Source organism: Hetaerina americana, unplaced genomic scaffold (genome assembly GCF_022747635.1).
Source record: "Hetaerina americana unplaced genomic scaffold, ioHetAmer1.1.p SCAF_5, whole genome shotgun sequence".
Lineage (NCBI taxonomy): Eukaryota > Metazoa > Arthropoda > Insecta > Odonata > Calopterygidae > Hetaerina > Hetaerina americana.
Window position 1 is genome coordinate 10028936 of NW_027287095.1, and position 23759 is coordinate 10052694.

General features: G+C 39.2%; 1 protein-coding gene across 1 annotated transcript in view; it reads left to right on the forward strand.

The window, feature by feature from the left end:
* Nucleotides 1-2977: 2977 nt before the first annotated feature.
* LOC139694364 (ornithine decarboxylase-like) overlaps nt 2978-23759 on the forward strand; it is a 41507-nt gene continuing 20725 nt past the window's right edge. The window contains exon 1 of the mRNA XM_071592867.1: nt 2978-3158. The gene's annotated coding sequence lies outside the window, so the exon portion shown is untranslated. The remainder of the gene's footprint in view (nt 3159-23759) is intronic.

Sequence of the window (23759 nt, forward strand, 5' to 3'; positions counted from 1 at the left end):
GCTGTCTTCCTCTACGTCATATTCTTTTTCAATGTCTAACTTTGTTGGTCTAAGTTCTTTACTATAAAGTTCTTCTATATATTCCTTCCATCTCTCTTGCATCTTTCCTGCATCAACTATTACCTTACCCACCTTATCACTAACTGTTAGCATAGATCGTCCTTTCTTACTTCCCGATAAAGATTTAACTTTGCTGTATAGCGCACCGATTTCACCCTTCCCCTGCCGACTTTCCATATCCTCGCACTGCGTCTTCCACCATGCTTCTTTTGCTTTATTTGTTGCTCGCCTCAATTTATTGTTCAATTCTTTGTACTTCATTTTGCTTAATTCTTTATTTATATTCTTCCATTTTCGCCGCTCATCCATCTTTGTAATCATCTCATCCGTGATCCATGGTTTCCTAGTCCTTTAACGTTAACGGTTCCAATAGTGTCTTTTGCGGCTTTAGACAACCCTCTCTTGATCATTTCCCATTTTTCTTCGATAGCACTAAGCCCTTTACCATCCTCCATGATTTTCTCTACCGCCTGTTTGTATTCCTTCCTTTTCAACCCATTTAATGCTTCTACATTCCATTTTCTAACTCGCCGCCCCTGCCTTATCTTTTTGAAACGTACGCTACATTTCATAGCAACTAAATTCTAGTCAGAGTCCGCATCCACTTGCGGAAGCTGTGCGAATTTATCACACTGTTCCTAAACCTGTGTCTAACCAGAATATAGTCTAGCTGATACCTTTCTGAGTCACCTGGCATTTTACATGAATACCTGCACCTTTTGTGGTGTCTAAAGCAAGTATTGGTGATGACTAACCCCTGTCTCCTGCAGAACTCAACTGCTTTCTCCCGGCAGTCATTCCTCATGCCTAAACCGTAGTCTCCCATCTCATCACCATCCCTTCCTTCGCCCACCGTTGCATTGCAATCCCCCATTATTATCAAATATTTCCCTGCAGGAACACTTGCGATTATGTCCTCTAATTTATTGTATATCCTATCGACCTCTTCCTCGGTATGGTTGCTTGGTGGAATGTATGCCTGAATAATAACCAAGTTCGTCGGTTCTGCTTTTATCTCTACTAGTAGTATTCTATCCGTTACCTTTTCTATACCGACTACGCTTTTTCCTAGCTCTTCATTTAATACTATGGCAACCCCTCGTTGGCTCTCGTCCCCGCTGATGTATATTATTCTATAATTATCACTCCAGTAATCCCTGCTATCCTTCCATCTCACCTCGCGTAGACCTATAATATCTATTTTTCCCCTTTCCATCTCTCACCTATTATTCTCCAAATTCTCTGCCCTCATCATTGTCCTAACATTCCACGTTCCAATTATAACTAATGTGGTCTTCTTCTCCTGCGTCTTCTGTCCTGCTGCTGCCGGTTTTCCCTTGCAAGGGTTTCATGGGATGACGACTGCGGAAGCCTTGCCTTCCGTGCTGCCGGGTCAGACACACGGTAGATTGGGCTGAGCCCCAGAGTTGCCAGGGCTCATATTCTCTGTGTTATTCATCATTTAAATCTTGGGAATGACAATTGAGGTGGTTTTCCATTGCCTTCCTCAACAGTGTTTTTAATGTGACACCATCACTTACTGGCCACCCCACTGGGGTCAGACGCCATTGCAGCCGCCTCACTGAGGAACAAACGCTGCGTGGACTACCTTTCGTCTGGCTCCTAACCTTCGACCTATCTAGCTTGGGTGACCCTACCAGGAGCAATTATTTTTACTCCCGCCAGCACAGCTCTAGGGGTCATCGGAATGCACAAGCCCTTCCACCACGTCAAGGTTGTAGTCCGGGGAGGGGTAAATACATCTGATATGTAGCTAATGCCTGACTTGAGTATTTATCATAAAGTGTGGCTAAAACGTTGCAAATGTTTCACTACAGGTTGCAATAACATTGCAATTCAGGTTACAAGTACATTACCAGAACATTTGTAGGGTGGACTTATAGAATGTCTTATGGCATATTTATTGCATAGCAGCAACATTATATTGATGATGATTGACCTACACCTTGAACAACCCAGGGCTTTTGAATGTCCATTCGAGCATGCTCTGCTTATCAGTAGTGACTGCTGGGGTGGTAGAACGGGCTTTAGACCTAAGCCTTAGTTTCTGTAATGAGCTGAACGAACCACAGTGATAGCATACACGTAAGCAACAAATTGTGCAGAGGTAGAATAAGCACCAGCCTCCATGTGAGCGAGACCAATGGATGTAAAAGAGGCCCTGAAGCTTTACGTAACCCTATAGTTGTCAAGCTTCAGAGCTATCCCATAACCTCTTCCAAAATGTCTACATCAGTTATAATCCAATCGGAGCACCGAAACGGTACCTTATTCCGCATACATGAGACCTTTATTGCAATAAAAAAAACGACAGAAGTTTCAGTGATCACGAAGACAATCCTGCTATGAAGGACGTGAGAAAAGTAGGCTAGATTCAATACAAAATGCAGGTTCGTTGTTAAAATTCTTCAATGTTATGTATCACATTATTGTTTCCTATGCTTCCCTTACTCCGAGCAGCTGAAGGCGAATACTTGAAAAATCGAAACCTCGGGTAAGTTCGATCTAATATTTAGACGTGATCAAAAAATGCCCTCGTTCTACTATGTATATGGCGCATGGCCATTATAGTTTTCAAAATTGAATAATATTAAAACAGTTTCTGGCGTCACTTGGTGGAAATTCCCCATATTGAACTTAAAATTAAACCGCTCGACTTTCAATTAACGACCTAGGTTTCAGCATCAGTTGATGATGTTATACCATAACGGAACCTAGGTCGTTAATAAAAGTTGTTTTTTTACGTGGTAAAGCCAAGTGGTTTAATTTTAAGTTCAGTAGAATAATTTTCCTAAATTTGGCTGCCATGGACTAACGCAACGAACATTTTACATTTGCCTAAGCTGCTCTCGCGGATTGATACATTGCCAACAGAAAATAGTTCGCTGAAGGATATTAGGTTGCCATGCTGAAAGATGACTCTTCAAGGCATGGAGCAAGAGTGAGCTGGCTGTGACCATACAACGCTAAGAAATTCGAAGTTTAATAGTTTTTATTCACCCAGAAGTTGTCAAAAGTCATCCACCATTCCGCCATCAACTAAAGGCGTGCCCAAAGGGTGGCGTCCGTCCGTTCAGGTAAAAATTATGCTTTAAACGGTTTTTCATGTTTCCGCCTCTCAAGTGGTTTTTCGTATGAGGGATGCAATTATTCCGAATAATAAAGGTTTTATTGGTGTATGGAATCATCCGATTGTAGAAAATATACCATCTATCGCCAACATTTGCAGGGCATGCATAAAATTCTGCTGAACGGCATTCTAATGAGGACCAAAGATTATGCTTTTAAGCGTTGTTAGCGGTTGTGATTTAGGCGCTGGTCTGCAATTTTGACGTTAATTCATTTATAATTTGTGTATTCATTTGAATACATTTCTTGCAATTATATTACGCAATTTTCAAATTTAGGACCTCTGAGTGGCCTAACAGTCTCATACGAAGGGTTCTGTCGAAAAAGTTTTTGTATCGTAGCCAATTGATTAGGTTTGGGTTTTTTTCAAAACTGAAAGTTTTACCGCGGTATTTTGAATTTATTTTGCCATGTTTCGTGTGCGTTTTACTTTTTGAAGAAATTTAACACGAAATCGCCTGCGCTAATTATGTATTTTCTAGTTGAATTCATGGCTCCTGTTACATCAGCAGTTGAAAGGCACTCTTTACTTCTGTGAATTTTTTATTTAGCCATTGACATGCTTTAAGCTTAAATTACGACATCCGGCGTGGCTGTATGTTGATGCCACTGTTGACACCTTCGCCGGCTATAGCTTAAAATAACTAGAGAGCTTAGCATTATATCTGGCTTGCTTTGCTTTAGGTGTCTGCTTGTTCATTAAGTTTCACTTTGCCGTTCATTTATTAGTTTTTATATTGCTTAAATAGTTTTGTGTGTGCCACGTCGTGTAATAAGGTAACCTGCGTCTCGTCATATTTAACATTAAATTTGTATCGGCGCGATTATAAAGCTATTTAACGCGTTACCTTTATACACGTATTCTATTTTATGATCATAGGTACTACCAGGTTTCATTGCTCACTGCGTACGTTTTCGTTAGTTTTTAGAACGAAGTAATTGTCAGTCGTTACCTCATAGGTGCCCCAGGCACATTCACGTAACGGGAAACGACTATTCTGCTCAGAAATGTTGATTGCTATTTTTCTCATTCGTGTGAGTTACGCATTAGAATGGTCTAACAAGTTGGGACTATTCCAAAATAATAAATTTCATGACCGTCATTCACGTTACACATTCGTGTTTGTGAAGTTCGAACATGTCATTTCATCGTTGACCGGTGAAGTTATTTTAATGAAATCACAAATGAGCTAAAAATGTATTCCGTCGACAAATGAAGAAACTTCTGTACCTCAGACCTAGTTTTGGTTCCATAACATTCTGGCAACCTGAGTCGCTTTTCAAGAACTAATACTTCGAATCGACAAGGAAACGCATATAAAACAAATCTATGAATTTTTCAGGCATAACTACACAATGACATTTCTACGAATGTGAGAAATTTATATCTGTGCGTTTTTTCATCGCGTCAATAAATAGACTGTTAGGCATTCACGTGGATGTTAACAATATGTAGTTAATAACAGAGACGAAGACTACTACAATTTTCCACTAAATAAAAATTTATTCTTAACCAGTTTCGATGCACTACACAATTTTCAAGTGAAGTGCACTAAATGAATTTCATCAACATCATTTCAAATGAAAATGATGTTGTACATCGAAACTGGTCGTGAATAAATTTTTATTAAGGGCAAAAATTGTAGTTGTCTTCAACTCTGTTATTGTGGAACAGTTCCACCACAACACCCCTGAATCTGTAATTTATATAATATGTAATTAGTAAAATTATCCTCATTCCTCAGTAAGGCTTTGTGTTACCATTTCTTACGGTGGGTTTAGCTGTGGGTTAGTAATGGACATAATTGGATATATCGTGGCCGTTATGCTTACTTTTAAATCCTTAAATATTTACCATCTTATTGTTCAGTAAGGTGACATGCTTTCCTTCACATCCGTGCAGCCCTTGCGTTCTGAGCGAAACCTAAAACATCTGGCCATGAATTTTTGGTTTAGTCTTCTTGATTGCTCTCCTTCTGCACATATTTTTTAAAAGCTCACATTGGTCAGTGCGTTTTTAAAGACATTTTTCACGTTGATGGGCATGGTGTTTAAGTGCAGCGAGTGTTATTTTGGGAGATTTTATCATTTTAAACAATTTTTTGTTTCTTTGTTAGCCTGCAGATAAATATAAACATTTTTTGAATGCATACATATTTAATAGATTTATTCTCGGGAAGTGTTTTTGATTGAACACAATTTTCCATGCTATTGGTATGTATTACTGAGCCCTTAGCTTTAGTTCATCCATATGTTGCTGTGTTGATGGCATGTTAGGTCGAATTTGTTGATAAGTTTTCCTTGACTTTCATATGACATTGGAGTTAGTGTATCTGCACCAATTTTGCTGCCACCATTCTTGATTTGCTACAATATCATTAATGTTTCTTGGAACAGTATTTTGATGGCGATGCCATACTGCATTCCTGGATTCGTTTTATCAAAAATATAAATAAGTGTGATAAACATGCAGATAAAAATAATTTTTGTATTCATGACTCTGTAGAGTGATATAAGGAGCCCATGCTTAAAAATCTCTCGCCATGCCTATTCATAATTTTACTTGTTCTTCCACCCCAGACTTGTTTCCCATCAACTCTATGCTCTTATTTCCGTTGATAGTAATTGTCAATGTCTATATTATATATTCAAATGTTAATTCTTTTTAATTGTTTGCATTTTTGTCTCATCACCTGTTACATATTGCTTGTAATGATATTCACAGATGTACCTCTTTGCATCACCATAATGGTCAATATTGCAGTGGATCCATTATACATTGGCTCATTGTACAGCATAAAGCCTAGTAAATCTACATACAATTTTGGGAAGCATTGATGCAATTCGTTGTCTCAGGCGTGACTTCATGGAATCGACTTAACATAATGAAAGGAGAAACTTTGTACCACGCCGAAACCTAACGTGCCACGTCGAAACCTAGGGCGTCCGTCGAATAAATCTATGTGGAATTACAAAGTTTCTCCTTTCATTAAGCATTTATGCAATACATTTTCAGGTGTGACACCTCTCTGGAATATTTAAGAAAGTCAGGGAATTTATTCAGGGTTATGGAAAACCTTGAAAATCAGGGAATTTGGGAAATATCATAAGCATCTTTTATTTGTTCTTCAATTTTATCCTCTTTGACCGAATACGATACCAACATGAATCAAAGAGCAAATCCAAGGGATGCGATCACTTCATGATCGTCTGGTCCAATCAAAAGATATTCATCCCTAAGAATGAGATTTATGTACCACTGTTGGTGGATACCTCAGGATTCAGTTTATAAAATTTGCTTAGAAATTTGGCTTTCTGTGACTGATATGGCCTTGGAGAATGTTTGGCATATTCTTATATAATGCTCCATGTACAGATAAGTCTGTATGGAATGCTATTTCTTGAATATTATAAATTGATATGACCAAAATTTACTTTGGCTTTTTCTGTGTTAGTGTCGTCAGAGATTTCCACACACAGCTCTGATATTTGCTCTCAGGATCAAAATGGTGTAGCCCAGTTTCAGCTGCAAGGATAACCTTGGAAATAAATTTCAACTCAGTAGGTAGCATTACATAGGCCTTAGCTGGTGATTAAATAAAGCGAAAGCAAAATTTCAGTACAGCCTATTGCTTGTCATGTGCATACACTCTTGTCCACCATACAGTCATGTCTCGTCCTGTATTATCTCCGTCACCATGTGAGAACTGAGCATATTTGCACTTGCAATAGCTGCAGCTGTTGTAAATACGGGGGTGGAATCATTGATATTGTTGTCACACATGCATTACATATTAAGCCAAAACATTGACAGAATTAAACGTTTACAAAATGAATTATATTTATAAAAAATCATGGGCACTCCTTTTTTTAGCAGCTCTCAACATTAATTATGGAGTTTTTAACTGTTGGCTCATTGCTCTGCTACATCAGATTCAGTGCAATCACAATCATGACTTTTTGTGGGTGATTGACCTTTGAATGGGGTTATTGGGGGCCTGCACCCCACTCGAGTTCGCACATGCAGGATTCTGCTTAATGTCATAATTCGTGTTTGATGATTAAAAAAATGAAATTTTCTCAAAATGATGCTTTTGATGAACGTAATATCTTAGGAATGAGAGATCAATCACATAAATGATCTGTGTAGTTTTTAATTCAATGGTAATGTTTGGTTAGTTAATAGTTCAATTGATAATTGATGCATATATGCTTGCTTTTATTGGAATACTGTAAGTATGGCAAATCACCGTTGTGAGCTCTGCTGTTCACCATAAATATAAATCCCCAAACCGCGAACATTCCTTGAAAAATGATGGCAATTTTAAATTGGCTTGGTACGAGGCCTCGGACAGTTGTTCATGAAAGTTATATTTGTAGTGTAAAGCTTGAAATATTTTTTGGTTGACTTTGCATTTATAATTTTTTTTAAATTTTTATTTCCTTTGTTAAAAAGTTTGGCATAGCTGTCTTTCAAATCATTCATCGAATTTGGATAGATAAACTCATTTCCCATTTAATGTTAAGACTGTAAAAACTTGGAAAAGTTATATATATTATGTTGGAGATATGCTGGTAGCTGAAGGTTGGAGGTGCATTACTTACCTCCTTCCAGAATAAGGTTTATCATTATATATAGGAAATTCTAAAATACAAGGGCTGCCTATTGAAGAATGGTCGCACATTATTTTATTTGTGTATTGTTTTGTGCAAAATGTTGAAGTTTAATATGATGATATTTTGCTAGCTTTGTGTTTTATGTGTATGTAATGTGTTTCATTGATTTGACAGTTACATTGCATCAATGGTGGCCATTGCACGTTGTAACATCTTCAGTTTGGCTTACGCATGCTTCTAATGGTGGAAAATACTTTCCACCAAGGTGCGGAAGAGGGAACAGTCACATGGGGCTTGGTCTAAGCTATAGAGAGGATGAGGAGCAATAATTTTTTCAGTATAATCATGAATTTGGAGTGGATCCAACCTTGTACCAACATGTCTCATGTGAAAATTTTCTGTTACTGACATATAAATGTGTACTCTTTAAACATTTTAAACCATCACTTAGCTATCTAGCTCTCTATAGGAAAGAGCAGGCTCTCCATAATCCTCTTGTAGTATTTATATGCTACTGCTGATGATTTGTTATAATGAAAGCCAAATTTCAATGCACCATCCTTATGCTATCAAAATTTTGCCATGGACTAACTGATTGCATTTCAAATTGTAACAGCAGCTGCTGATGCAATACTGGAGTCAAACCAAGGAGAACAAAACCTCGCTTTTTTTGTTTATCATTTGCTGTGGTTAGTCCAGGAGGTTATCGTAGTGTTGCCCAGTAATTGTTTGGCTAGTGAGAAGATAATCTATTAGCAGAATCCCTTTGCATCCCAGAAAACTGAAGCCATTACCTTATTGATCCACCAAATTGCCATTGTTTTCTTTGGTGGTGGTGAATCAAAATGTTTCCACTGCTTTGACTGCTGTTTTCTCTCTGGGGTATAGTTGTGGACCGAAGTTTCATCTGTGGTCACATGTCAGTACATAAAATCTTGTTGATTACTCTTAAAACTGGTCAAGCATTGGTTGGAAATTTCCATTCTGATGCGTTTGGGACTGTACAGCAAGCTTTGCAGCACACATCTAGCGGATAATTTTCTCATATCCAATTCCACGGCTTAATTGTAATATGCCCATTCAGATGACATCCGTGAAGGTTCAGTGATTTTTCGCACTTTCACTCAGCAATCTTCCATGACCATTTTAGGCACTTATGCATACTCTTTGGGTATTGGCAAATTTTGGCTGACCATTACACAGATCATCATCTAAGCTGTCCCGACCAAACTTTAACTCATTTCTCTACTTGGCAACAGTTGAATATGAAGGGGCAGAGTCCCCCAAAGTGTTCTGAAAGTCTGCATGAATTTCCTTTGTTTTCATACCTGATGAAGTATTTAATCACTACTTGAATCTCGATTTCTTTCAATCTTCACGAATCACTACATGGGAACAAGAGGTAGATAGATAGACTTTATTTTAGAGCGAGATGGAGACTGTGGAGTCTCTTCTACCACCTAACCCTTCATCACACATTTACAATGTTAAACTTATAAATAAATTATGCAAATTGTACATAAATAGCAATGGCATTAATACATATATTGTAGGAATAAGATACTGCATTACAATACATAAGATGCCTAGTTAATTAATAACTATAATGCAAAATATACAACATACACACAATACATACAGTACTCTACGTACACATACCAATGCAGGTGAACAATACTTGCAAAACAATATTCCTGGTGATTTTTAAAATTGCCAATACAAAGATTGATGCTCCTGTGAAAGAAAAAGGAAGGATCTTGAAGTCTGTCAATGGAGAGGTGTCCACACCACATCTCTTCTCTGAGCACTGGCTTATTGTGTTTTTAGTCATACAGGATTACCTATTATCATGTGGGAAATTCGCTCGCTGGTGCTAGCATCTGGTGGTGATTCCGAGAACCTTTCAAACTACCCTCGTTATGCAATATTAAAGTTTGGCACATTAAATGATAGAATGAAAAATTGATCAATCAATGTAATAACTCTTAAGGATTACCAGTATTCCTAAGTTCTTGGTACACTTAATGTGACTTACTATTGGCATAATTAATTATATTTCACCCCTTAAAATCAGGAAAGTACTTTTGACATTTTCCTGGAAGCCGGTAGTGATGAAATATTGCTACCAAAATAATTTTTGCATCTAAATAATCCTAAGGTTTTCTTTAAGTATGTTATAAAATTTTATCAAATGTACATGGAGTTGTTAAAAGTCTAAAATAATGGCAAGTAAGGAATGAATACTGCATTCAAATTTTGCACAATTTCTTGGCACTCTATTGTCCCTCATGGCTTCAAGTTTTTCTTTTGCTTTTGATTTATAGATTCTCGTCCTATGGGATTAGTAAAATTACTGAGTATGCATGCATGCTACCCAAGAAAAATCTGATAAGGGTTTTAGGAAATTTGCGTTTATCTCCATTTTTTCTGTGAAGGGAAATTTTTGAGATACAGAATTTTTGTTTTTTGCACCTTCCCTTGAAGCAACCCTTCACTGGAAACAGATGTGCCAACTGACTGACTGCCCTTTTCATTTGGTGTGATTGATGGTCAAGCTGTGTAATTTTTTACTCTCCAGATCTTCTCCTGGGATACCATATGTAGACACTGGAGTTTTCCTCATGTGTGAATTTCACACACTGTAGGGTTTGGTGCCAGGCGAGCTCTGTCCTTAGCTCTTAAATCAATAATCATGTTGATAACCACGGTTATCCTTGGAAGATTTTGGATGAACACTCACTGAACATTGATATATTTCTTCGCTTCTTCTAAGAGAACACAATCTGACACCTCTGCAATAAAGCCTTCTTCAATGCCTCATACTCTCTCCCTCTCTCTCCATTCATCCCACCCAAGAGGCCTATCCTTTTTCCCCCTCACTTGTCTGACATCGCTCCCTCTTATCACGGATTTCAACATCCCGTAGCCATTAAAAATGATTTGCTTCCATCTTTCCTGCCTCCTTCGGATTTCTCCCGGCATTGCTCTCTCAATCCGGTTCATCACTACTTTCTTTTCCGCCCACCTCACATTCCCATCCTTAAGAGGGCTCCTTCTCCGCGCCCACATTTCGAAAGCTGCCTATCTGTTTCAACGACCATGTTTCCGTGCTGTACAAAACCGTGTTCCATATAGTATCTAAGAATGTTTACTTCATCTCTTTTCCCAACATTCCTGTCGTCAATTTCGTCCATGTGAAAGCTCCTTGGCCCAATGCTGTTCTTAGTCATATGTCCCTACTACTTTGAAAATTTAGGTCAAAAACACCTCCGAGATGGGAAAACTGTTCCACCTGCTCTATAGTTTTTACCCTCCTATTTTAACATTTAACTTAACCATCCTTTTTCGCAAAAACATCGTCTTGTTTTGTTTGCATTGATCACCATTGCATGCCTGTTACACTGATTATCTAATGCACTTAGCGTGCGATGGCGCCGTGAAGAAGTTATGCGTATGTTCATTGGGGTGGACTATAAAGGAAAGGTTTAATTTCGCATTGGTCGGGCCACATTTGTAATATGACACACAGATCTGAGATAATTAGAGTACATATATGCGTTAATTAATGTGATAAACTCAAGTCCACCAGATTGGCCTAAATTCTTGGAATCGATGTAAGCATGATGAGGTTGTTGGAGAATCCAGGATGAGATCCTTAGGACGAATGCGTCGAGGGGAAAATGTGTTCCAAGATAATTGGAGCGATTGCTCTCGACGCTCTTCAAAATATTATAAATGGATAACTCATTAAGAGGCGCTTTTGCCGTCGGCTTCTGACCAAAGGGTCACGGGTTCAAAATCATGGTTGAATACATCGCAATCTGAAATTCAGGGGCTGTAACTTTCTGGTTAATAAAATTTCGTGAGATACCAGATATAAGCTGTGGGAAAGAAATTGGGTTTGCATCCTCCCCCGCATTCCACGCACGTTCTGGGTTTGCGATCTCTCTTGGCCAAACAGAACCAACCTTCGGGTTGATTCCATAAGTGTGTGCTTAGTAATTTGTCGCTGAATCCGTGTTTCCCCAGCGCAATAATCAGTTAGTCAGTGCCGACTGCAGTGCGTATCATCATCAAGAATGCTCGCTTGAATCGTGGGTGAAGTGTGTAGGTTGGAGAATGCAATGGGATGATAGGGAAGGCGGTGTAATTCAATAGAAATCAGGATTTGCATGTACAAGGTCCGTTTGATTACGAGTAATCGTGCATATTTTTACTCTCGTAATTTGCCAGAACAATTTTAATGTCGCATTGAGTCGTTAGCATAATGTATTGTTCTACTCGGCGCGCGTTTCGTTGATTTGTCCCCAGTGTTGCGAAATGCAAAATGCCGTTAGTCGTTGCAAAATTCGATAATTTGCAGTTCACCTTTACCTGGTTATAGTTAGACGTAGTTACGGGGAAGCACCTTTAACTCGCACAATTTTCTTGGAGAAGATTCCAACAGAAATTGAGTGATGTTAAATTTGTAAGGATGAAAATGAGGAGTATAAGAAAATTGAATATAGAACGCTTAATGGGTGCGATGGTATCAGTAGACAGTTTGAGGAAGGAAAAAGGTACAAGTACAGTATAAGAAAGATGGGGTTATTTCAAATGAGGGATAAAGAAAGCGGCGAACGTACCAATCGAGAAATTGATAGAGCAAAAACAACTTGGTGTGGAGAGCAGTGCGAAGTTATGGAGCCTTTACAGAGACGCGGCGATATGGGAGGAATTAACGGAAAGGTGAAAGAAATTTTAGAATTTAAGGAAGGAGAAGTGTACACTATTATATGTGCAACGGGTAAAATATTAATCTTATTGGGAGAGGTTCTATCAACATGGAAAGAGTATATATAAAGGAAATTTGTGGATGTTTGAAATATTAAGGTAATAAGTTTTGATCGAGTAGAAAGGGAGTATGGCGTCGGTGATGGTAACTTAAAACTATGGATATTTGAGTGTAATTAAGGAAACCCATTAAAGCGATTAAAATCGAGGAAGGCTGTGGGAATATATTAACATTCTTGCAGAGGAAATCAAGATTTTTTGGGGTTGGGAAAACGTGGAAGAAGGATTTTTAATGGGCTTGTTCGTAGCATTTATGAGCGAGGAATTTGGCCTGAAGATTTTCTTTGGCCGGTATTGATGCCCATCCCGACTAAAGGGAGGGGAAACAGTATTCGAGGACTGCAGATCGCTAAGCTTTCGCACGCAGCGAAGACAGTTCTCAGGATCAGTGGCAAAGAATGGGGAATAGAATAAAATAATACTTTGAAGATCAGTCTGGTTTTGGAAATGGAGCGGGTATTCGTTATGCCATAGTGATAATGAGCTCATTAGTAGAAAGGAACATACATTATAACCAGAAATTATTCGCGTTCTTCGTGGATTTTTGAGACGTCGATACATTTAATGTGCCACAAGGCATTATCCATGTTATTCCATAATGTTTATTGTTAAACAGTCAACATTTTTACCAAGTATTCAGTGTTTTATTAAATTTGTGTGACGAGTGAGCTTAGGGTATTAATGATGTGCCACTTAAGGACTATCCTGTACTTAGCTTGGTCTAAGGTGAGAAGATTGTTTTCAACAAACGTTAATTTAACGTTGGAGATAGTATTGATAGGTGAGTTTAGAATTTTCAAAGAATATGTTGATAGACCGGAAATCGAACAGACATAGGTCACGGTACACCACATGCAAGATGTGAAAAGAACGATGTTATTCATTTAATATGATGGAATTCGCCGCGTGACGCGGTCCTTCAACATATTGCAAAGACTTTTGAATTGCAATTTTTTATCGTTTAAGAGACAAAAATTTATAGTAATATATTTCGTACATTTCATGCAGCAGAGCGGTTCACCACGTCACGTCGTCGTCAGGTGCAGATTGCGTGGAACTCGTTGTATATGCTCATAATTTCTAATTCTCTGGAAGAGTACGAAGCAAAATATACGTAATGAATATTCAAAGCTTCCACGAAGCTTTGAATCAGTTGACTTCAGAATGGAATCGCGTTGCGATGTGCAGCAGTTGCCGAGGAGGATGAATCGGATTAACCTATGGCATCGATGTGTAATAGGAAAAAAAACAAATCGGTGGTACATGTTTTTTTTTGAGCAGCGCAAAAAAAAATCACCTGGTTCTCCATAGCACTTGGCATGCATATCGTGGAATCTCGGCTTATTGCTGCGTTGATGCCGGCGAGTGAGACATCACTCTGTTCCTAAATGCGACTTCTTGAACAGTAAATTTCTAAAGCCACCATTAGTGGTCAGCAAAGATAATGTCGCGATCCCAAGAATCCTTATTGTAAATGCCAACAGACAAACCCTTCCGCTCCACTTTCCCGGAAACTGGACGCTCTGGGTGATATAACCCGCCAATGGCGCACATGTTTTTGCGCATCGATTTTATTTCGTCCTAGGTCATTGGCACTCCTATAGGTTAAGGAGCGTTGAGTTTTTTGGCATAAGCTGTTAATTTTTCGGGCACGTTTGGAGAGTTGATAAGGTGATTGAATTAGGGTAGGCAGAGGCCGCTCGTCCTTAGTCCGTTACTGAATCTAATCACGGAAAGGAATGAAAGTAAAAAGCAGACAGAGGAATTTGTCGGCTGTCATTTCATTTACGATCAAGAAAGAAGACTAATACTCCAAAGTTCATTTGGCATCGTAATTTGATAATGTTGTATTGAAACTCCTATTTGTTAAAACATAAGTGTCGCAAGTTGCGGACGACGTTCATTTATCTGTAAATAACGTAATTTTCAGATAAAGTATTGCGTGCAAAGAATTATCAAAGTAATGTCGGCAATATGGTCTTGTATATTAAATTAGTGATATCAGATGTAATTGCTCTTTACATGTGCATTCGGGAGACAATGAGCGAGATATGGATAAGATAAAAGGGATTAGGAATTAGATAGAATGTATTTGAACCCATTTAAATTTTCTCCCGGGACCCTGTGAGAGCCCATTGTCTCTGGGGAGCAGTCCGGCTCGGGCAACTCGGGAAATGTCGACAATTTCGGACATTCTTTTGCGTAGCTCGTGTGGGGTAGGCTTGATGTCCCGCGTCCTGTTTGTCCTCCCCATACCTGTGAACCCTCAATAATCGTCTCACGCCGCGCGAACGCGCCTCCAGTCTTTTGGCCTGCAGCCCAAGGCGAATTGCATGCTGTGCCGGCCTCAATCTCCGGGGGCTGTTTGACCGTCGGGTAAACTTGCACTATGGGGTATTCCTCGTCACCTATTTAAAATAATAACTTCGCCATTATTAAATGCTTGGATGAAAAACCTCAACCTTAAAGAATGGAGATTTATGAACGATTGAAGTAGTATGATAAAAGCACCGCCGGTTTTCAGTTCAGTTCAGATTGTTCACCATTCTGTACCCGTGGTGCTGATGATCCGAATTGGCAAATTTTAGGCGCAGGAATAGTTTTCACAAAGAGTAGTGCTAAAAAATCGCTCTTCAAAGAAAACCAAATATTTAACCAATAGATCGTTGTTCATCAACCAGTCTGGGCTTGGGCGTGAATGAGGAAAACGCGAAAGTGCTGAGCTGCGTAGGCGATCATGTTAGCTTACTATTGGTTTATATTTCGCTGTTATGCAAACTCTCTCCTCTGGTTCCTTCCCTCTGAAATTTCAAAACGTAATGTAAATGATGTTTCGTTTCGAAATCATTATGCTATTTATTCGAAATATTTTGTATCAACGAGTGTAATTTATTGGGAAGCTTTATTTGCTAGATGTGTGCTAATGGAGGTTAAAGCTGGGTCCTCTCCTACGGAAATTTCGAATTTAAAAAATGTAATATATTTGCTTAATGAGGGCCGCGGTAGTCCAGTGGGTAGAGCGTTGGACTGCTGACCAGAGGGTCCCGGGTTCGGTTCCCGGGCAAGGCACTCTGGGCACCTGCAGCTCCACCCAAGCTAAAGTGATTTTTCGGGTACCAGGTCTTCCTGGGAAACCATAACCGGCCCAGGGAAAGGAACTGACCCCTCTACCCTGATGTGTGAATTTCACACGCCGTTTAGGGCCTAGTACTGGGTGAACTCTACCATCACCTACTAAACCGACCTTCGGGTTGATTACTGTGTTTATGGTTTTTTTATTTGCTTAATGCATCGGTGTTCGAAGTGGCTCTGCGGTATCGCACTATAGCTCTCGGATGTAGTTTTGTTGAATTTAATGGCATCAACTGTTCATGGTGCCCTCTTCATTGGTCATGATGGAAGAAAATTATTTTTGGTAGGCTTGGAAAAACTTCCAAATAAAATTGGAATGTGTTCTGTTGTCACGATCAAAGCAATGTCACAGTCCAGTGACAAGTAAAACACCATTTCCCGGCAGCTTCCCCGAAAGCATAAAAAAGACAACCCTATTAAGTGCCCAAGATTAGTCTCGAGAGGACTGCTGGTCCCCACAATGGCCCGCATGATCGCCCACAGCATCATGGAAGTCGTCCGCCTGGTGAGGAAGAATGATTTAACAATTATCTTGGTGAATTGTCATTCGCCAATATGCTAAAGTGAGAATTATAAAATTATCCCACCTCGTAGATGAATCTGAAGACAATTTGAGTACTTCCTCCAAAATTGTGAGAAAAATCGATTATTACCTAAATAATTGTAATTATCCTTTTGATCTTCTTCGTACTTGAAATTCGACCAAGGTTCGTCTTCCAACAACTATTAATACCAAGTTCCTCCTCACAATGAATTAGTAGCAAATGGAATCTTATAACTCTCTTCATCTTTGATCAGTTCATATTCATTTAAACTATGATATGTTCTCAATTATTGAGGCAATATTAACTTCTACAGTTGTTGATATATTTTATGAGGGAATGGAAACGCATTAACTTGGATCGGACGAATGGAAATTACTTACTTCTGTGCAACAACAGCAATTATATTATTTGCCTTGCTATTTGCCTCCTGCCTGCCTCAGCCCTCCTATGACTCCAATATATTTTCTCATTCCCTTGTCATCACTTTTCCCTTTTTTTAAGCAGCGATTCTTTTTTTCATCATAACCCCCAATTCTTCCCGCGAAAGTGATTGTAGCAGTTCGTAAGCAATCATCTTATTAAATTATCATCTGTGATATTTTTTGCGGAAAGAAAAATTGCAGATTTGTTGATTCCACACAAATGTTTTGATCTTGCGATCCGGATTTCAATGCATACCTGAAGTATCATCAGTCATTATGGTCAGATACTCTGTATTGAAATCCGGGTGGTAAAAAACAAGTGGAATTAGCAAAACAGCAATATTTCTTTCCGTAAGGGATACGTTCTACGAAATTAAGCCTTAAATTACTAATTTTGTGATATTTTTGTTTGTCTTTATCTGTTAAATGGATTACGCTTTTCGACGCTGATATAATTAAGTCCGTTTATTATAAGTAATATTTCAACTCCCGATTATCATGTATGAAACTGCATCTTTGACCATATGTTTGATGAATGATCTGAGAAGCTAAGTATAGTTAGTCTCGAATGTTTCTGTAATGGCATTTGTTACTAACCAGTCAAAGTTAAGAAATTAAGGTGAAGAGCAGCTGTTTTGAGTAGTTGTTGTCATTAGGTTTAAATGTTTTGTGATAAAAATTGACTTTCATTTACTATTCATATGTGTAAAGTATATTTTCTCGGCAACTCCGAAAGTTCACTGCAAGTTAGATGCTGTTTGATTTCGTTTTGAATATTGTTTGAATTGGATGCTTTCCTGGGGTGGCTTGTATGATCTGTAATTTTAAATATTTCATTTGAAAAGAGCAGCTACATCAATGGTAAATAAATTCTACATCAATAGTAAAATACATATTTGCATTGTCGATAAGTGTTACTTTTTGGATCCATATAATGAAGGTAAACTAGATGAGAAATGTAGGTGTTGTGATTGGCTGTGAACCATTTTAAAGGAGTCTAATTGTTATGGGCAATTAAAAAATGTCCTAGTTCCTTAAGAGATCTGTGGTAGCTCTGTGATTGTTAGCATCCTGCTTAAGACTGATCGCCGTTCTTAAATGTTTTGCTATTGAGAGGGGGCATTTTTTTGAAGAGCCTGAAATAGCGACGGAAATAGGTAAATTTGGAATATCCCAGCTGCGTTGCCGTGGCATCATGAATAACGAATGAAAGGGAAGAAGAGGAAAAGATTGCCGCGATTGGATGATAAATGGCCTAGCAATGCTGGTGCCCTCGTTTAATGAGAGAAAAGAGGCAAGAAATGACGAAGGCAGAAGTGGGCAGGGTGAATTATAACGGTTTTGGGCGCTGTTTCCCAAGCGTTGCAGGTCTGAGGACCGGTTATTTTGACAATTATTTTTCGCGGCCCGCCGTGTTACAATCACGGAAAAAATTCATCGCAGACCATTTGAATTGAATGCACAAACTGGTGCACAAAACACACCCACGAGTCTGTTAACCCGTAGCAGCTATATATTTAGAAGCAATAGGATAGTTCTATTTTAATATGTTCTGAGGACGAGTATTTTTTCCCAAAGACTGGTACCGGACCGAGGTCCAGACTTAGGGAAGGTGTAGACAGAGGCAAATAGAAATTGATCATGAAACAAAGGCCTGTAGTCATATCTTTAGAGGTTCATCTAGAGTTGGGTGTGGGTAAATTAGATTTCAAGAGAAACAACAAGTTAAATGAGAATGATGTTACACTTACCGCTCCTAGAACAGGCATTGTAATTTCCAACATCTAATCACACTAATTATTTGTGTTGTGCAAGTTGTTTTTAGTTTATGAATGTGTGAAAGCAAGGAAGCAAGTGGCGACTCAGGTCACTTCATATAAGAAAATTCGACACTAGCTGCATCCAGTACGATTCAGGATATTCGCCCCATAAGTTTCTAGTTAATGTTTAGAATATTTAAGTGCTGTGAAATCTCCAGTGCCCACAGTCATTTCACCCGGATAAATGAAGCAAACTACTCTTTAATGATGCAACGTTTTTCTCTAATTATTTTGGAAATGAGGCATGAACATAGCGGGAAAATACATATGAATAAATTAAGCATTACTCTAAACGAAGGGAAGGTGTTCAAATTTCAGTTAGGTAGAGAAAATTGAAATCATATCATGCTAAACATCCCCAAGGCACGGTAACTACCGACATTAAATGAACCCATCCAGTTTTCCCCCGAAAAAAAGGGCAAAAGGAGTGGGGAAAATTGCTCCAGGGGTCATATTATGGACCTGATGGCACAGTTTCCTGGTTTAATTTTTTGGGAGGTGTCTGATTACTAGAAATGTCCCTCCCAACATAGGAAACCAATTAACTCTTAGCTAAACAGGACTAAAGGTCACTTAATGTTGTCCGCTCTGAACTGGTTTTATCCGTCACAATGTTGTCACGCCCTGGTGATGAAATATTTGTGGGATCACATAAAGTCATTTTGGGTCGTAAGGAAACATTCGGGATTCCCCACGACTCTGAAGTAAGCACCTTTGTCGGCCTCGACGCTATCGTGCTCATTCGCCGTTAACGATTCTTCGCCTTATCTTCGAAGACTTCGTTCCGCCGCTGAACGCTTCAGGTGCTGGGACCAAGCTCGGAACTCTTTTGTCTTCAACTTCACTTGATGGTGGGACCCACCTGCGAAACTTCGGGTTTTAAAGCTCCTCATTTATTTCGATGCTTGATATCCAGTATATCTAAGTTGCTTCCATTTTGCCCTCTCATCCTAATTTGGCAAATTTTCGCCGAAAGGAGTTTCAAGTGAAGAAGGCTGTCTCCGACGCCTTGACTTTCATGAAGGAACTCTTCCTTGTGAATAAACCCATTTGTAATTCCAATTAGTGCGACCTTGGCGAGATAACTTTGAAGTTCATGTGAAGTTTGCGATACTATTGTTTGCCCGTACCGAAGAATCTTCTATTATATTACATACCCTAGCGGTTGTAACATTATTTTTAAATTAGGAATATCTAATGTGGGGTCCTGCCGTCACCCGAGGCAGTTTAGTATTTAATGTTTTACCATTTTCTCCATTGGGGAGTCTTAGAACTTTAAAAAATATAATTTTAACTATCATTCTTATTATAATTCAAATACCGAGCCATTATTTTAATTGAGTGAAAGTCGTGCGTATTCCGCCAGAAGATTTTTTCTACGTGAAGCGTAAAAATTTAATATTGTTCAAAGGATGGCAGTGTAAAAATCGGTAGTTCTCCTTACTGTTTTCGCCGAAACTTGGGTATTCCAGGATAATCGTACAGGTAAATATTCAGTAAGTGTAGTGGGTATGGAGTACTTGAGGAGTCCTTGTGGTAAGAGAGGCATGAGGAGAAATGAGCGGGAAGGATGTGGATCGGATACGTCGATAATAAAAAGCAATGGAAACAAAATAATGTTGATCATGTGGAGGGAATGTGCGAGAGTAAAATCACCGAAGATGTTTGAAATTTGAGGAAATGGTTTGAAATGAAAGGTTATATTTTGTGCTCTAGTACATTTTTTTGTTGACCGAGAAAGTCGATAATTTAAAAGCCCAATGGTATGCTCCCCTACTGATCAATGAAATAACTCCCCATGTTTCGCCAATGGGATTAGTCGAACAATTAGCTTCGTTAGCGATGGATACTCTGCCGAAACTCTTAATTTTTCTCCATTAAGTGGTGAAGATCCGTCAAGTGACGCGTCCTGCAGTTTCCCTTGGATTTGGTTAGCGTTTTTGGAACCTGAGATCATTTTTAGGCCAGGAGAAGTTGAAGAAAGTGTATAGATTACTAGGTCGAGGTACCCCGTACGAGGTCGTAAACATTATTTGGCCCTCCGGACGCCTTCGGTGGTCCATGTGGCCGCGGAATGCACAGAAGCCATTCTTGGTTTATCGAACCACCGCAGTTGACACAAGAGCCAAGCCCAGTGCGGAACTCCAACCCCGAACGGTCTTAGGGTTAACTGGCGGGCGCATCACGGACCTTACTAACCTGGCAGGCATATCGTTGTTAAATATAGTGTCCGATTTATGAAGGCGAAGGAATATATTTCCTCTTTCCGCTAGCGCATTTGACGAGAAGAAAGTATAAAATGTTGAGGGTAGGTACTAAAAGTTCTTGGTTTTGAAACGTGCTCATGGCAGCGTTGTGCCACTCTCTTGTTTTTCACTTGTCACCTTCCTTTTGGTGCAATTTGTGATCGCGGGTTCGCTTGACCTTTACGGCAGTCCGCGACCCAAATGCTGTGAGTTCGAGTCCTGCCTGGGGCGTGTATGTTGTAGTCCTCGGTGAAGATTTTCTATATTAATGTGCTTTCGGTGCGAAATGACCAGAACCGTTATTTCCCAAAACATAAGTTTCACCGATCCAGTGTGAGGGATGGAGGCGGGGTTTTATCATGTAGGTTACACGTAGGCGGAATGATTTTCTTTCGACCTGTTCTCAGGCCTATCGACTGGAATGCGGATGCTTTTAGTGAATGTGTCGTGGATGTAGCATTACCATCTGGAGTGTTTTCGTCCATTGCCCCCTCAAGTCAGGGCGCCCGTTTCTCTGCTTTGTCAGACATCATTTTTGCTCTCAGGATTGTGCTCTGTCTTCCGGGAAAAGGTTTCCACTTTTTCTGCACTGCACAGCAACCTTTTAGTTCCTCCCAAAAATTTCCCTTTTTTCTGCGGTGTAAAGTGGACCGGTGAGTACTAAACTTAGATACTCTAAGTCTAACCTGATATGCCCGTTAAATCAATAATATGCGTGTCGGGAGTTCTTTTGATGATTCGTAATTACATTCAGAAATGAATCGTATCAGGAGTGTTACAATTCGAAATTTTTTACCATCCGAAGTGGCATTTGACTCTTCATTGCCGTACTCTCAGTGCACTCAGCATTATGGAAACGCGGCAAGCGAAAAAACCTTTATATTACAAGGTTACTAATGTACCAACGTAGAATATTTTTCCTATAGATTCCATTTTACATATCGTTTTCCACTTGCTAATATTTGGAACAGTCTACACCTCATGTTTACCGAAGCTGCGGGTTGATGGAACGCCACTTTTGTTTTAATGCCTAGCATACGTAATGTGATGTTTGGTGCTACCGTATATCCCCAGTCAATGCCCATGAATATCTGCGGCTATTAAGGAGCGTGAGTCTGTTTGTAGGAATTATGTATTTCATCCAGCAGAAATCACCATTTCCTCTCCATCCCCGTTTTCTCGCATTTACTGCCCTCCAACGATCGATTGCTGCAACCTATGACCTTTTCCTGGTCACGCATTTTCTCAGACTGGGCGTATGAAATACTTATTTTCTGTCATAATGTGAAGACCTCTCATTTTGTATTATGCGTCCTAAGTTCTACGACCGATACCATAATTATTCATATGTCTTGCAACACTGCACTGCCAAAAACATCTGTAGTACAGTAGCAGCAGAATGTTGATTGTTTGCAACGATGGTTTCAACGCATCCCGCTGTATCTCCTCATTTGTTTAAGTCATTAGTTTGTGCTCTTCCCGTATTCCTTTTTAGTGTTTTGAATACGTAATTTCTCAATGTCAATAGAATTTTCATGTGCTTAGTTGAGCAAACGATAGCATATCAAAATACCAAGTTAAGCGATGATTAAAAGGAAAATGACAAACAAAAAACATTCTAAATGGTCACTCACTGGAATTAAAATAATCTTGCGTGTGGAAACTCGTGACGCGAAAAATTATTTACTTGACCGAGACTCGAACAATAATCTTTCGATTACCGGTCAAGGCAAACGGGTATATCATGGCCATTTGCCACCAGCATCATCTATAGCCTAAACCATATAGGTTACTCGACTATGGTCCCATTGAAAAACCTTTTATTTCCTTAAAGTAGTTAGTTTCTGTATCGACATTTCCTTAAGACTAAGGCGTATCGGGAAGGTATATCTTACGGCGTATATACCATGGGTATGGTACATCAAAGAGCAAAATGTGTAAATTATGAAAGATCAGGAGATTATGATGAAGGTCGAACATTTTTTGGAAAAGCTAGGGCATAATGTTGAAAAATTGTATTCCTAAACGATGAAATTTCTTCTAACTTCTTAAAGAAGGAATAAAAATAAAATGTAAACGCTTTGGAAAATTAACGTGAATACCCGGCATGTTTAATTGCGTGGCAGTGGGGGTAAAGTGGTTTGATTAGAAAAATCCCATAGTCTTGCAGAATCTTAATTGGCATTCTAAAGTCCACGGGTGCTCCATGTACCGAGAGTCACGGGCTATGGAATTTAATACATATATGTCGCAGGCTTAACCAAAGGCATCATGACAACCCGGTTAGTTAGGGTAATACAATCTTTCGGTCTGGTCGTAAGCAATAGCGACACCCTCTTACCTACAGCTTTATTTAGACTGCTCGAGCTCGTAACCCAGGAATTGTGTTGTGTCACCATGGCACCGAAGAAATGTATAGAAAATCTGTGCATGCGAAGCACTCGGCCTTATGATGAGCACCACGACCAAACTTAACGCTTGTGTATCCTCTTATTCTTTGGACGTAAGGTATTAGGCAATGGAATAATACCAGACTAAACATTCTGATTACATCACCCTGGCGACGATAATGGACCGATTTCACTCAGGCATTAAAATGATACGGATAATGTTTACGAAAGGGTCATCAATATGAATTTCTGGCGGGAAAAGTTGGCTTTTATTGTTAACCCTATCTCAATCTGCATCACCTTCGACATAAATATGCCCCTGAGTGGATAGCATGTTGTAATACGAGGAAATACATTATAATATGGACACAATATGGTTGGTTTCTGCCTTCCGTTGATGTGGCACCTATCATTTTGCGTCAATTCTTCACTATGTTGGTTCGAGTGGACGTACCAGCACTTGAACCACCTTGGCTTTCCATTCAAGAACTGCCTTCATGTAGTCACTGTATCAACAACGCGTACGTCAACGTGTTTAAGCTTC